The sequence below is a fragment of the Schistocerca cancellata genome, chromosome 5 (assembly GCF_023864275.1).
Source record: "Schistocerca cancellata isolate TAMUIC-IGC-003103 chromosome 5, iqSchCanc2.1, whole genome shotgun sequence".
Lineage (NCBI taxonomy): Eukaryota > Metazoa > Arthropoda > Insecta > Orthoptera > Acrididae > Schistocerca > Schistocerca cancellata.
Genome location: NC_064630.1, coordinates 53,371,568 through 53,388,355, shown reverse-complemented (window position 1 = coordinate 53,388,355; position 16,788 = coordinate 53,371,568).

The following is a 16,788-nucleotide window of genomic DNA, read 5'->3' as shown; positions in this document are numbered from 1 at the left end:
TGACCGTTCGTGCTCGGGCCAGCCGTTGCCGAAGCAGCGTATATTGCACTTGGCAGCAGACACAAATGGCAGACGTCAGAACAAGATGGCTGCCGAAGAGAGAGACAGAAGAGGCGGGATCGGACACTTCCGATGGCCGGTTTCAGTAGTAGATGAATGTAGAAATGAAAATAAAGTTAATACGTCGTATAATAAAGATAACTCGGTATCGGAATCGTGCGAAAAGACTTTATTAAAGAATAAAAGGGAGACAGAAAAGACGAGTGAAAAGGGGAATGTTTGTACTGTTAATGATGTGTATGAATTAAAAGGCGTAGATGTGGGGGAGGTTGTGATGAATAAAGAGGAAAGGGAGGTAGAATATGCCACGCAAAGGACGTGTGCACAATTAATAATAGGTAAAAAAGAGGTAGAGGAGGACGTTCGTAATCATGACATTATGAGCAGTACAGATGAAATTATTGTTGATGGAAAGATGTTTAATAGTTTTGATGCAGAAGGGTCTAGTAAGAATTTCGCACGATTACCTGAAAATGACAGCATGGAAGAAAATGAAATGAAAATTATTGAAGTATGTGACGATTATACTAAGTATGAAGTTAAGGATGAAATCGTTCAAAGTGATATAACAGAAGTGCCTGACTGTCCAAACAATGTACATTGTGTAGAAAATGAGTCGGAAAACGAAGTGACTGAAACATCTAGTAATAATTTGCCTCACTGTTTAAAAGTTGCTTTCCTGCTCGAATCTGATGACGAAAGTGAAATCAGTGATAGTTCAGATGATGAAGGGTATATGAATACAGATAAGAATGAATCTAATAAATTTCCCTATTGTTCAAAAGTCGAATACTTAAATGAATCTGATAGTGAGGAAAAGAGTAGTGATGACTCCAGTGAAGATGAATTCTCAGGTGTAAATAAAAGTGAATATACTTTTACTGAAAGAGGGTATGAGAAAATTAGTGACATTTTTCCAAGGCAAGATACAGAAAGTGAAACTGGGCCAAAACCGAATGAATTATTCAGTAATGTAACACAGGGGCATAATTTGCAGGAAGCTCCAGATGATACTATACTGGGGCAAGCCTTAACAAATGTAATGAAAGAAATAGATTTACAGGAACAAAAAGAACCACCTGATAAAAGGATAGCAGAACAGGAAATGTTGTACCTTGCTAAAGACTTTGAAATTCCAAAACCTAAAAAGCCACCTGATGAAACAAAACGTTGGCAAGATCTGAATGGGTTAGTGAAGGATGTAGAAGATAGGAGGCCTAAAAAGCCACCAGACTTAAGTGACTAATTTATGAACCATAAAAGACTGCCTTGTTAATAAAGAGACTGGGGGCAGGATGCTGTATGTATATATATAATGTTAATATAATGCATGACTTTATTATTATTGTTGTATCTGAGTGTTACCTGAAAGTGGATTATTGTTTTGTTGACCTTGAGGCCTGTGGCAGTTTGTTGCTTATTTATTGTAGTGTACTGTTTGACTTTGCTTAGGAGCTATTTATTTTCAGTTGAATACTTACTGTTGCCAGTCTAATTATGAAGACAGGGCCATGTAGAGTGAAAAACCTGAAAACTTTATGGCCATGTAGAGTGAAAAACCTGAAAACTTTATGAATAATTATGCTTATGGTAACTTTATGAAAGTGCAATGAACTCCATATGACAATAATTAATTTCTAATATACTTAAAGATCAGAAAGGGCTTATGTTTGCACCATGTTGAGTATTTAAAAGTACATGTCCTCTGATGAGGGTTATTAACCCTCAGGGGGCAATGCACTCTTTGCATTGTCAGGTGCCTGACGAGCACCAGGGACCCGAGTCGTTGCTAGCACTACTTCCGTTTCTTTTCGTGCTGCCAACCTTCCTCTTCATCATTCAGAACTTTTACTATCTTCTTTCCTTCTTCTCTATCAGAGTGTATTGAATAGCGTGGAAATAATAAGAATACTGTGGGTACACTAGAAAATGACCAAGAATAATGAAAGCATAGTGGGTACTGTAAAGAGAAAATGTAATGGAAAAGTAAAGGGAAAAATAGATGAGAAAAGAATAGGTTACTGAAAACAAAAAAAGTAAATGGATGCCATAATATAATTAAATGTAAATGTTTTTGAAAAAGAAAGGGGCAAATATGGTGTTGAAAAACAGTATATGTATTTAAAACTGAGGAGATGAACCTGGCTAAGGTATGTGAGATAGATATGAGATGTATGTGTCTTGTGCCACAAAAAGGTGGCAGAAACCACTTCCAGTAGAATGTAAAATTATTGTCCTGATCTTGATGTATGTAATGACCTAACTGTGTGTGTAAAAGCAATGGTAAAGGAGTAGTAAGAAATTCTTAATCCTGACTTGATCCAAAGTATGACATTTAATTTTTTTCTTGATTAATGTATATGTTACCTGAACATTGTCATTATACCAAAAATGCCATTTTAAATTTTCTCTACTAATGATGTGTATATTGCCTGATTTTGTCATGATGTAAAGAAAGATTTAATGTTACCAGTGTCTAATTGCTGTTTCAAAGTTGCAGGTTTTATGTTTTATACCATTAAAGCAAATTTTACCAAAGATGTGACATAAAGATGGAAAAACTTAAAGATGATGACAATAAACTGCTCAAAAATGTGTTGATGGGCAGTAAAACAAGACAAAATAATAAAAATGCTGTGGTCCTGATGCTAAGGACTACAAAATATACGATGTGAGCAGTAACCAAAGGACTTGCCATTGTGGGGCAAGGAGCTGATAAGTGGTCATGAACTGCCAAACCTAGAGGATGGGGCAGTGTGTCAATTTAAAAATGTGTTTTTTTATTCTTTATCTAAATTGTGTATTTGTGCCTAAATGTGTATGTAAAAAGACTGCTAAACCAATAATGGGCAGAATGTGTAACATGGACTGCTAGTACTGAGGCAAGCAGTGAATTAAGTTAGGTTTTTTGAGCAATATGTTATAAACTGACTATTCTTATTGAAGTCAGTGAAAAGTTATTATAAAATGTATAAGGAATCTTATTTAAATGGATGTAGATGTTTTTGATACTAGGTTTTTTTAAATAACTTAAAGTTTTGGACTGTCTTGTTTTAAAACACAGCAGTGATGATTAAAGATAGGTTTTGAATAGGTTAGTGTGTTTATGTGCAACAAATATGTTGGACTGCTATTAATGAAGAGCAGCTTTATTTTGAAACAACCTTGCAAAGTTACTTTGATATTTAAAGAGTCAGTTGGAAAAAGGTTTCCATAGCTGTTTGTGTAAATATTTGTGCATATCTGGATGCAAACTGACATTTTCAATATTTCATTAATTGCTGAACCTTGTAAAATGTACTGTGATCATTAATATGCTTGTGTGTCTGTGAAATTTTACATTCCTCTAAAATTATTGAGAGACAAACTTCTGTTTTGCTAAGTTAGAATGTTCTGTGTTATTGTATATGTGTTTATTCTTTTATTTTATATTGAAGGCTATACCTTTGCTACTAACATGCAGATTAATTTTGTGTACTGATTGCCTATTAATTGAACTGTGTGTGTATGAAATAAACATGCTTAAAGATATTTTGTGTAATGATGAAAATTAGTTTCCTTAAACTATTGTGAATATGAAAATTTATGTAAATGTCTTATTTTGAAAATCTTTTGGAAGAAATGTATGCAATTTCTTAGTGTATATACTGTATATTTGTAATGTGTGTGTTTTTTTTCTCCCAACTGAAGTTGGATGGAATAATTTCTTTTTTTTTTTTTTTTTTTTTTTTTGCAGCCAGCACCACTTAGGTGTTATAGATGTTTCCTTGAAGTATCCCTTACAGGAAACTTCAACGAAACATGGGGCATGTGTAACACCACAGCTCTTATGCTGTATGGATTTATTTTGCTTTATTTAATGTTACATTGTTGATCGTTTGTGAATGTGTTTAAATCGATAACATAAAATTGTGTATTCTTTTCTTTGTCAAACCTTTGATGTCGTGATTTGATTCTATGCAAAGTAGTGTATCTGTAATTTAAAGTTCTTTGTCCCATTTGGAGGGAACAGAACTTATTGTATGTAATTGTAATTTTGTGTGAATAATTTTTTGTAGAAGTGTCAATATGTGAAAATGTTCTGTTTTATTTAATGTATTTGTTTGCTGTTATGTAAATTGCTGATCCTCACTTAGGGCTTTTAGTTATTTTGTATGTAAAAGGTGTAGTGGTTCCCCTCAGGAACAGAAATAGGTAGCGCGCGCAAATTGTGGTTGGCATAGGTGGAAAAGGTGGAACTGATAGTCAGTCGGAGACGAGCCACCAGTCGGAAAGGAGCTACGAGTCTGTGCACTGTCATTATAACGGTGCATATTGTGATGATTCAGAGAGAGGCCTTTCCTGCTTCTTTCCAATGCCTCGGATGGGTTGATAAATAGCTGGAACTATTCTGGAATTTGTATGAATCATCGCCATGAAGATACGATAAAGTCCGGCAATTCTACCTGTAATTCCACCTACCAACATGCAGTTGCCACCACATTGCGCAATCACTGTAACGTAATACTATATTGATGTACAGTGAAGGATCAGCCTAATGGATGTGTTAGTGTGCTGAAATATAAGGTAATTCATATCGGAATTTATTTACCTACCTTGATTTTACTCCTCATCATAACACCTCTCAGGGTCCTCTCCGTTTGAAGTAAAGTGATTACCGAGTGTCCTTACTGAAAGTACATTGAAACTCAGTTTTTTTTATTATGCCTCTTGAACTTATTAAAAAGATAGTTAAAGCTAATGTGGTAACAGAGTGAGTTAAAGCAAATGTTATTTGTCCAATAATAATTTTCCTATTGAAACTGCTATTTAAAGTGCTGTTGCCAACTTCAAACTTAAAAGATTGACTGAGGCTTATGAAGTAAATGAACACATTGTTGTCTGTAGTAAATTCTAAAAAGGAGAGTCAGTTTCTTGCAATTTTGTCAACATTGTGTTTCGTTGTAGTAAAAGTGAGAAAGCTGCAGTTGTGAAACGTTACATTCTCATGTATGCCAAGTGTTTGTCTCTCTTGTGTGCATATTAACAGTATAAAGACCACTCAGTTTGTGTAAACCCTGAAAGTGATAGTGTTTTTCTGTACCTGATGTAATTTTGAAAATAGTTCCTGCTGCTCTAACTGTTAGCTTCAATCTTAAAACATTTGTGTGTCAGAGTTCATTGCACTCGCGTGTGACTAAGTCTAGGTTGTTTGTCCATTATAGTTACTTATACCTACTTTCATAAACGAGAATGTTAATCTTTCTCTTGCCTAATTAGGCTGGCGACCGTTTCCCTTATTCTATAAACAGTATAGCTAGGCAAAATTTTGTTTGTCACTATTCCAATATTTACGTAATTCTTACTTTCATTTCCGATAAGCCACCTCCGTTAGGAACAACACGGTCAAACTAACAAAATTCCTCTCAGAGGGTAACACTGCTCTGTTGCTTTGTGCCATAGTTTCTTTTACAAAAGTGTTTTCTGTTACAACCTGCTTCTGGCATTGAGGTTATGGTACAGTAGTAGCAGACAGGGAGTGTTATAAGTTACTATAGTAATTGTCCTTAGGACTGTCGACCGCAATTTCCCCCAAATCTCAAATATCTAGTTACCGCTAGTTGATTGTTAACGTAACGGCCGCACATTTACTTTCTTTATTAACTTTACCCCTTTTCAAAATTAATTTCCACCAGTTTCATTAGCATTTTTCCTTTCATTTAGATGTAACCCTTTCCTCCCTCTTTACCGACAAATTAACTTCGGTGACGATTTCTTTAACCAAATTTCCATTAGGGACACGCGGTTTAATTTTTCACTGTCATTAAGGTCGATAAGTGAGGGGGAGGTTACAAACCTTACACGTTAGTGTCGAAGTTAGCCAGTGCGATGTTCGAGTATGGGATACAGAGAATCCTTTCTTTGTAATAGAAACCTCATTGTGACTCACCAAAAGCTAATGTGTTCTGCACGATGTTGGAACTAAAATTGTACCGTCTGTTTTTCTACACTGAACTGATGTTTTGACAAACATATACCTCGACTTGAGTATTGGTTGATGTCACAGCTTGACCCGGATTCCATCATGCAACAAGGTGGAACAACCCCACATCCAGGCTCATACATTTTTAAATCAGTGTCTTCCAGACTTTTGGATCGGCTGTACTGGCATGGCGATTCTGTGCTCTGATCTCGGCCACCTGGGTCTCAGGAACTGCGTCCCACTGATTTCTTTTGATAGGGTTGTACGAGTGACCTTTATTAGCCTCATTTCCAGAAAATAATTCCAGGACTCTTGCGTTGGAAACTCTACATATCCTTAAGGGGTTCCGGAACGCCCTATACTTGCAATGTTAAAATAACGCTTATAAATTACATCTTTCCTCACAAAGTATTTGAGGTAGGAAGTAGAACTTTTTACAGATTATTTATTGGAATATGGGCTACAACTTAACACAGGGATTTTACAAAATTGTAGTTCAGTTATTAAAGATGATTTTTTTTCAATTGTTATGAAAATTCACAACATTTTTTTGCAATTTTTTATTTATATATTCAAAAATATACAGTTTTTTGGAAAAAGGCTGTGTTAAATTATGCAGAAGGTACTGTGTAACATTCACTGAAAGTTTGAAACAAATATGTTTGGAAGATCCTTAGAAAACATGTAATTAGTATGAGAAAATAAAAGTTTTGGGAATCGAGCGACAAAGATTGGATTAACTTTTTAGTGCATTCCAGGTCCATAGGATGGATTATCTTCATCCTCTGAAAACTCCTCCTCCAGCTTCCTCTTGTTCCTCCTCCTGTTTACTCTTGCTTGTATTTCTAGACTCTTTACAGCCCTGTCTGCAGCCCGAAGGCGTTCCTTGTCTAAAGCAAGCATCGCTCGTACCATGTTAGAACCTATCTTCATTGCCATATTTCTAAATACCTTGCACCTTACAATGTTGCCATCATTGAAAGCCGCAACAGCATCATACACACCAAAGTGAAGTGTTTCTATTCCAACAAATACAGTCTTGGGGATTCTCGACCATATAACACTATTTACACTTCCATTGGGGTTTTTGAGTTTTTCCGTGAATACACTTTTTCAACAGTTCAGGTGCTGCTAAGTCTCTGAAAATAGGTTAGCCACAACACATACTTTATCTCACATCACTAAAATGTACCTGATGAACACGGACGTTAACAATAACACCATTTGACAGCAGTTTAACAGCGCCACAGTGGGTCACGCCCATGTAGAACACATTTCAAAAAAAAATTTAAAAATATTTGTAGTCTTCGGAATTGAATAAATTATATATCTATTAAAAGGTAATAGTCTGCAGATTCAGAAAACGCAAAAAAGTAAAAATTGAACTTTTCATGATTTTGAGCCTTTCCGGAGCCCCTTAAAGAGTGTATCATGTCGATTGTACTCATCGCTTAGATGTTCCCCGTGTGATCAAGGAGGTTCACATAGAATTCGTACAAAGTGTTCCGGCGTACTGACAAGCGGCGGCACGAAGGTGAAGAACGCAAGAGCAGAGAAGTGTGTGAGACGACGTCAGCCAATAGCACGCTGACTGGGACCGCACCACGACAGGGGCGGCCTGAACAAGAGGAGAATGTAAGCGCCGCTCTTGCCAGCCTAGGCGGCTCAGTATCGGCTCAGTATTGGGACAGTATTCGCGCAGTTGTAGACCGGCACTCGCAGAACAGTTATTAGTGGTCCACAAACTGTGTGACGAACTTGCATGAACATTGTACAGGGTGATTCAAAAAGAATACCACAACTTTAGGAATTCAAAACTCTGCAACGACAAAAGGCAGAGCTAAGCACTATCTGTCGGCGAATTAAGGGAGCTATAAAGTTTCATTTAGTTGTACATTTGTTCGCTTGAGGCGCTGTTGACTAGGCGCCAGCGTCAGTTGATGCTAAGATGGCGACCGCTCAACAGAAAGCTTTTTGTGTTATTGAGTATGGCAGAAGTGAATCGACGACAGTTGTTCAGCGTGCATTTCGAACGAAGTATGGTGTTAAACCTCCTGATAGGTGGTGTATTAAACGTTGGTATAAACAGTTTACAGAGAATGGGTGTTTGTGCAATGGGAAAAGTTCTGGACGGCCGAGAACGAGTGATGAAAATGTAGCACGCATCCAGCAAGCATTTGTTCGCAGCCCAGGAAAATCGACTCGCAGAGCTAGCAGAGAGCTGAAAATTCCACAATCAACTGTATGGAGAGTCCTACGAAAAAGGTTAGTTGTGAAATCTGAACGTCAACTACCCGAGGCGATGGATCGGCCGCCAGGCAGCCCGTCACAGAGCACTTCATCACTGGCCTCCAAGAAGCCCTGATCTTAACCCCTGCGATTTTTTCTTATGGGGGTATGTTAAGGATATGCTGTTTAGGCCACCTTTCCCAGCCACCATTGATGATTTGAAACGAGAAATAACAGCAGCTATCCAAACTGTTACACCTGATATGCTACAGAGAGTGTGGAACGAGTTGGAGTATCGGGTTGATATTGCTCGAGTGTCTGGAGGGGGCCATATTGAACATCTCTGAACTTTTTTTTTGAGTGAACAAAAACCTTTTTAAATACTCTTTGTAATGATGTATAACAGAAGGTTATATTATGTTTCTTTCATTAAATACACATTTTTAAAGTTGTGGTATTCTTTTTGAATCACCCTGTATATAGCAAAGGACTCGGACTTGGTTGCATGTCACCCACCGCTTACGACTACTCCTTGTACAAGTAAATTCAAGTTAAGTACTGTCAACCTGCTTTATCGAAATAAAACTACTAACGTTATTTGCTTGAATTGCTGTATAGGATTCCGAGAACGCAGCATCCTTTAGGCACCCTCTACCAGACGAGTGGGCAAGAGCCCACAGTAGCAGTAACGTCTCTTATACGGTGGTAAAATGTGTTGGGACCGTTGCTGTTCATGTTGTATATTAACGGCCTCGTGGACAATGTTAATAGTAACTTCAGAGTTCTTGCAGATGATGCAGCTATCTACAGGGTGTTACAAAAAGGGTACGGCCAAACTTTCAGGAAACATTCCTCACACACAAAGAAGGAAAATATGTTATGTGGACATGTGTCCGGAAACGCTTACTTTCCATGTTAGTGCTCATTTTATTACTTCTATTCAAATCACATTAATCATGGAATGGAAACACACAGCAACAGAACGTACCAGCGTGACTTCAAACACTTTGTTACAGGAAATGCTCAAAATGTCCTCCGTTAGCGAGGATACATGCATCCAGCCTCCGTCGCATGGAATCCCTCATGCACTGATGCAGCCCTGGAGAATGGCGTATTGTATCACAGCCGTCCACAATATGAGCACGAAGAGTCTCTACATTTGGTACCGGGGTTGCGTATACAAGAGCTTTCAAATGTCCCCATAAATGAAAGTCAAGAGGTCAGGAGAACGTGGAGGCCATGGAATTGGTCCGCCTCTACCAATCCATCGATCACCGAATCTGTTATTGGGAAGCCTACGAACACTTCGACTGAAATGTGCAGGAGCTCCATCGTGCATGAACCACATGTTGTGTCGTACTTGTAAAGGCACATGTTCTAGCAGCACAGGTAGAGTATCCCGTGTGAAATCATGATAACGTGCTCCATTGAGCGTAGGTGAAAGAACATGGGGCGCAAGCAAGAAATCACCAACAATGCCTGTCCAAACGTTCACAGAAAATCTGTGTTGATGTCGTGATTGCACAACTGCGTGCGGATTCTCGTCAGCCCACACATGTTGATTGTGAAAATTTACAATTTGATCACGTTGGAATGAAGCCTCATCCCTAAAGAGAACATTTGCACTGAAATGAGGATTGACACATTGTTCGATGAACCATTCGCAGATGTGTACCGTGGAGGCCAATCAGCTGCTGATAGTGCCTGCACACGCTGTACATGGTAGGGAAACAACTGGTTCTCCCGTAGCACTCTCCATACAGTGACGTGGCCAACGTTACCTTGTACAGCAGCAACTTCTCTGACGCTGACATTAGGGTTATCGTCAACTGCACGAAGAACTGCCTCGTTCATAGCAGGTGTCCTCGTCGTTCTACGTCTTCCCCAGTCGCGAGTCATAGGCTGGAATGTTCCGTGCTCCCTAAGACGCCAATCAATTGCTTCGAACGTCTTCCTGTCGGGACACCTTCGTTCTGGAAATCTGTCTCAATACAAACGTACCGCGCCACGGCTATTGCCCCGTGCTAATCCATACATCAAATGGGCATCTGCCAACTCCGCATTTGTAAACATTGCACTGACTGCAAAACCACGTTCGTGATGAAGACTAACCTGTTGATGCTACGTACTGATGTGCTTGATGCTAGTACTGTAGAGCAATGAGTCGCATGTCAACACAAGCACCGAAGTCAACATTATCTTCCTTCAATTGGGCCAACTGGCGGTGAATCGAGGAAGTACAGTACATACTGACGAAACTAAAATGAGCTCTAATATGGAAATTAAGCGTTTCCGTACACATGTCCACATAACATCTTTTCTTTATTTGTGTGTGAGGAATGTTTCCTGAAAGTGTGGCCGTACCTTTTTGTAACACCCTGTATAATGAAGTACTGTCTGAAATAAGCTGCATAAATATTTAGTCATATCATAATAAGATTTCAAAGTGGTGCAAAGACTGGCAAATTCCTTTAAATGCTCAGAAATGTAGAATGGTGCTCTTCACAAAACGAGTAAAACATGGTATCCTATTAGTGAGTCACAGTTGGAAACGGCCAGCTCATACAAATACCTGGGTGTAACGCCTTCTTGTGATACGAAATGGTATGATCACATAGGTTCAGTCGTGGGTAAAGCTGATGGTAGACATCGGTTTTTTGGTGGAATACTGGGGAAGTGCAGTCAGTCTACAAAGCAGACTACTTACAAAACACTCGCGTGACCCATTCCAGAACATTCATCATGTGTGTGGGACCCGTACTAAACAGGACTTATAGGGATGGTTGAACGTATACAGAACGTATACAGAATAATCACAGATCTGTTTGATCCGTGGGGAAGCGTCGCAGAGATGCTGCGGAAGCTAACCTGACGAACTCTTGAAGATGGACGTAAACTACCCCTTGAACGGATACTTACAAAGTTTCAAGAACTGGCTTTAAATGATGGCTTTAGGAATATATTACAAATCCGTACGTATCGCTCATAAAGTGATCGTGAGGACAAGATTAGAATGATTATAGCATTCTCAGAGGTATTTAAACAAGCAATCTTCACGCATTCCATAGGTGGATGGAACGGGAAGTAACCCTAATAATTGGTAAAATGAAATTTACCCTCCGCCATATACACTCCTGGAAATTGAAATAAGAACACCGTGAATTCATTGTCCCAGGAAGAGGAAACTTTATTGACACATTCCTGGGGTCAGATACATCACATGATCACACTGACAGAACCACAGGCACATAGACACAGGCAACAGAGCATGCACAATGTCGGCACTAGTACAGTGTATATCCACCTTTCGCAGCAATGCAGGCTGCTATTCTCCCATGGAGACGATCGCAGAGATGCTGGATGTAGTCCTGTGGAACGGCTTGCCATGCCATTTCCACCTGGCGCCTCAGTTGGACCAGCGTTCGTGCTGGACGTGCAGACCGCGTGAGACGACGCTTCATCCAGTCCCAAACATGCTCAATGGGGGACAGATCCGGAGATCTTGCTGGCCAGGGTAGTTGACTTACACCTTCTAGAGCACGTTGGGTGGCACGGGATACATGCGGACGTGCATTGTCCTGTTGGAACAGCAAGTTCCCTTGCCGGTCTAGGAATGGTAGAACGATGGGTTCGATGACGGTTTGGATGTACTGTGCACTATTCAGTGTCCCCTCGACGATCACCAGTAGTGTACGGCCAGTGTAGGAGATCGCTCCCCACACCATGATGCCGGGTGTTGGCCCTGTGTGCCTCGGTCGTATGCAGTCCTGATTGTGGCGCTCACCTGCACGGCGCCAAACACGCATACGACCATCATTGGCACCAAGGCAGAAGCGACTCTCATCGCTGAAGACGACACGTCTCCATTCGTCCCTCCATTCACGCCTGTCGCGACACCACTGGAGGCGGGCTGCACGATGTTGGGGCGTGAGCGGAAGACGGCCTAACGGTGTGCGGGACCGTAGCCCAGCTTCATGGAAACGGTTGCGAATGGTCCTCGCCGATACCCCAGGAGCAACAGTGTCCCTAATTTGCTGGGAAGTGGCGGTGCGGTCCCCTACGGCACTGCGTAGGATCCTACGGTCTTGGCGTGCATCCGTGCGTCGCTGCGGTCCGGTCCCAGGTCGACGGGCACGTGCACCTTCCGCCGACCACTGGCGACAACATCGATGTACTGTGGAGACCTCACGCCCCACGTGTTGAGAAATTTGGCGGTACGTCCACCCGGCCTCCCGCATGCCCACTATACGCCCTCGCTCAAAGTCCGTCAACTGCACATACGGTTCACGTCCACGCTGTCGCGGCATGCTACCAGTGTTAAAGACTGCGATGGAGCTCCGTATGCCACGGCAAACTGGCTGACACTGACGGCGGCGGTGCACAAATGCTGCGCAGCTAGCGCCATTCGACGGCCAACACCGCGGTTCCTGGTGTGTCCGCTGTGCCGTGCGTGTGATCATTGCTTGTACAGCCCTCTCGCAGTGTCCGGAGCAAGTATGATGGGTCTGACACACCGGTGTCAATGTGTTCTTTTTTCCATTTCCAGGAGTGTATTTCACAGTCGTCAGCAGAGTAGAGAATAAGATATAGTTGTAGCTAGTCTGATATTCCACACACATTTTGTTCATAACGTGCCAATGCGGAATTGTATCGAATGCATTGTGGACGTCGATAAAGACATCATGTAACTGGGCGCGTGCACCTACTGCCTTCTCGCGGAGGAACAGAGCGAGCTGGGTTTCACACGATCGTTGATTCCGGAACTCATGTACGTTCCTGAAGATGAGATTCCCGGTCTTTACAAACGTCATAGTATGCGAACATAAAACATTTTCCGAAATTGTGCAAAATACGGACGTCACTAGCTGAGCGATGCATTTGATTGAATACTCCATGGTCACTTATTTCGATGTTCGTCAGTTTGACGCTCGTACTCTGATTTAAAGGAGGAACCCCAGTACGAAGTTCCTTGGTTAAACATTTCTGGAAACAAGGAATTTATTATTTCCACCTTCTCTTTATCATCCTCCGTTCAGTACCGTTATGGTCACAGGATGTCTGAACTGACGGTTTTGATATGTTTACTGATTTAATAAGTTACTAAAATTCTTACAGTTTTGCTCAGATAGGGCGACCGCAATTTACTTTTGAATTCGTCGAACGCTTCACATGTGATTTTCCTTGGGCAAGTTTTGGCTTCGTTCAGCTTTTGTTTGTCTGCAAAGCTTTGCCTATTACCATTAATCCAGAAATGAAGCTCTCTTCAGATCATTATGTTATATTATAAAGTTGCAACTACATTTTGTATTGTTACATATCATGTAGACCCTGTTGTTGTAACTATAACACTAACCGAATTTTGCTGAACCTATTTAATCTACGCCGGATGTAATAAGAGCGCCTCATTTCGCTGTCTTTTTTTTTATTTTTTATTTAGCGCTGATGTGTGATTGTTGGCGAGGACGTGGATCGTAATCCAGGGGAAATGAGTTACGCACTGATATCATCACTATATCATCACTGATCACTTTATTTTCAGTAACTGACGCTCCCTCTTCACTCCAACTCACTGTAGGATTTTACTCTATGGTTTGCATAGGTCGCACTCTGAGAAGTCCGCAGTGACAGGTTCCCTTCTACGAGCTAGATGTTTGAGATCCTGTTTTGATATGTCGTTGATTATACACACTTTTCTGGGTCTTTCACAGCTGTGAATAGATCGGATGCAAACGTAACGTTCTCTCTGTAGGTGTTAAATAACGCGCAATGGAAGACTTATATTCTATAGTATCTTGCTCTCCGCATTCGGATAGTTTTGTGCGTGTTCTTGAGCTGTTCAAAGGGAGTAGGACAAGGCCTGTGACTTGTCAAAATACTTATCATGACCCGAGTGGGATTAATATAGTGTATATTCAGTTTTATTGGATGTTCACAACAAAGGATAAACTCGTCGGGCTGCATCAATCTTGTCTCATTGGACTCTGTCAGCTTGAAGTCCTTAGGTTTTTCTTTCTTTTTTTTTTTTTAATCTAGAATTGGTGTTCCTAAGACAAGTTATCTTTTGGAAACGTTCTCGATCTTCTTTTCTTAGCTAGTAAGAAGTCGCCATATAGTACTTATGACACTGATCCCCCATGGTGCACAAAACAGGTTAGATCGCTGTTGCAGAAGCAACGAAAAAAGCATTCCAAATTTAAAAGAACGCAAAATCCCCAAGATTGGCAAAGTTTTCAGAAGTTCGAAATATAGCGTGTGCTTCTATGCGAGATGCTTTTAATAATTTCCACAATGACACTCAGTTTCGGTATCTGGCAGAAAACCCAAAGAGATTCTGGTCATACATATAGCACACCAGTGACAACACGCAATCAATACCTTCACTGCGCGATAACAACGGTGAAGTCACTGATGACAGTGCCACTAAAGCAGAGTTATTAAACATGGTTTTCCGAAACTCCTTCGCCGAAGAAGTCGAAGTAAATATTTCTGAATTCCGGAACAACCGCCAAAATGAGAAACATAGAACTAGATATCCACGGCGTAGCAAAACAGCTTAAATCACTTAATTAAGGCAAGGCCTCCGGTCCAGATTGTATACCAGTCAGGTTCCTCAGCTCCATATTTAGCAATTATATGCAACCGCTCGCTCACAGAAAGATCCTTACCTAAAAGCCGGAAAATTGCTCAAGTCACACCAATACCCAAAAAGGGAAGTAGGAGTAATCCGCTGAATTACAGGCCTATATCACTAACGTCGATTTGCAGTAGGGTTTTAGAACATATGCTGTATTCGAAAATTATGAAGTACCTCGAAGAAAACGATTTGTTGACACCTAGCTCTTTATACTCATGAAGTAATGAGTGCTATCGACAGGGGATGACAAGTTGATTCCATATTTTTATATTTCCAGAAAGCTTTCGACACCGTTCCTCACAAGGGTCTTCTAATGAAACTGCGTGCCTACGGGATATCACCTCATTTGTGAGGCTGGATTCGTGATTTCCTGTCAGAAATAGTAATAGACGGAAAGTCATCGAGTAAAACAGAAGTAATATCCGGCGTTCGCCAAGGACGTTTATAGGTCCTCTGTTGTTCCTGATCTATATTAACGACATAGGAGACAATCTGAGAAGCCGTCTTAAATTGTTTGCAGATGATGGTGTCATTTACCGTCTTGTAAAGCCATCAGATGATCAAAACGACTTGCAAAATGATTTAGATGAGATATGTGTATGGTGCGAAAAGTGGCAATTGACCCTGAATAAAGAAAAGTGTGAAGTTATTCATATGACTACTAAAAAAAATCCGCCAAATTTCGATTACGCCGTAAGTCACACAAATCTGAAGGTTGTTAATTCAACTGACTACTTAGGGATTACAATTACAAATACCCTAAATTGGAACGCTCACATAGATAATGTTGTGGGTAGATCAAACCAAATACTGCAATTCATTGGCAGAACACTTAGAAGGTGCTACAGGTCTACTAAAGAGACTGCTTACACCACGCTTGTCCGCCTTATTCTGGAGTATTGCTGTGCGGTGTGGGATCCGTATCAGGTGTAACTGACGGATAATATTAAAAAAGTTCAAAGCAGGGCGGCTAGTTTTGTATTATCGCAAAATAGGGGAGATAGTCCCACAAACATGGTACGTGAATTGGAGTGGCAATCATTAAAACAAAGGCGTTTTTCGTTGCGACGGGATCTTCTCGTGAAATTTCAGTTTTCTCCTCCGATTGCGAAAACGTTCTGTTGGCACCCACCTACACAGGGAGAAATGATCATCATGATAAAATAAGAGAAATCAGAGCTCGCACAGAAAAATTTCAGTGCTCGTTTTTCCGGCGTGCCGTTCGAGAGTGGAACGATAGAGAGGCTGCTTGAAGGTGGTTCATTGAACACTGTCAGGCACTTGATTGTGGATAGCAGAGTAATCACTTAGATGTAGAGCTAGATGTAATAGTGATGTCTGCCGGCCGGTGTGGACGAGCGGTTCTAGGCGCTTCAGTCTGGAACCGCGCGACCGCTACGGTCGCAGGTTCGAATCCTGCCTCGGGCATGGATGTGTGTAATGTCCTTAGGTTAGTTAGGTTTAAGTAGTTCTAAGTTCTAGGGGACTGATGACCTCAGAAGTTGAGTCCCATTGTGCTCAGAGCCATTTGAACCAATAGTGATGGCATACTGCGATAACCACACGCTCTCATCAGCAGATACGTGTTGATCACTGTCGACGGCGATATCGATTGCCACGTGGTGGCACTGTGATCACGTGGTGGCTTAAGGGTATTAGAGAAGCGAAGTAGGTATGAATGAGGAATCACTGTAGCGACGATATGGAACGCAAACGGACAAGGCCACTGACATAAGTGTCTTTGAAAAATGGCAGATAGTTGTCATCTGGCGCCTGGAAAAGAGAGTCTGGGGAAAGGCGAAACCGGTTGCGTGTCGGAGTGCTGCTGTCTTGAGAACTTATGGAAAGTGGTTGAGTACGCTGAACCCCGTGAGCAGACGGCAAGGTGTTGGACGTGCAAGCT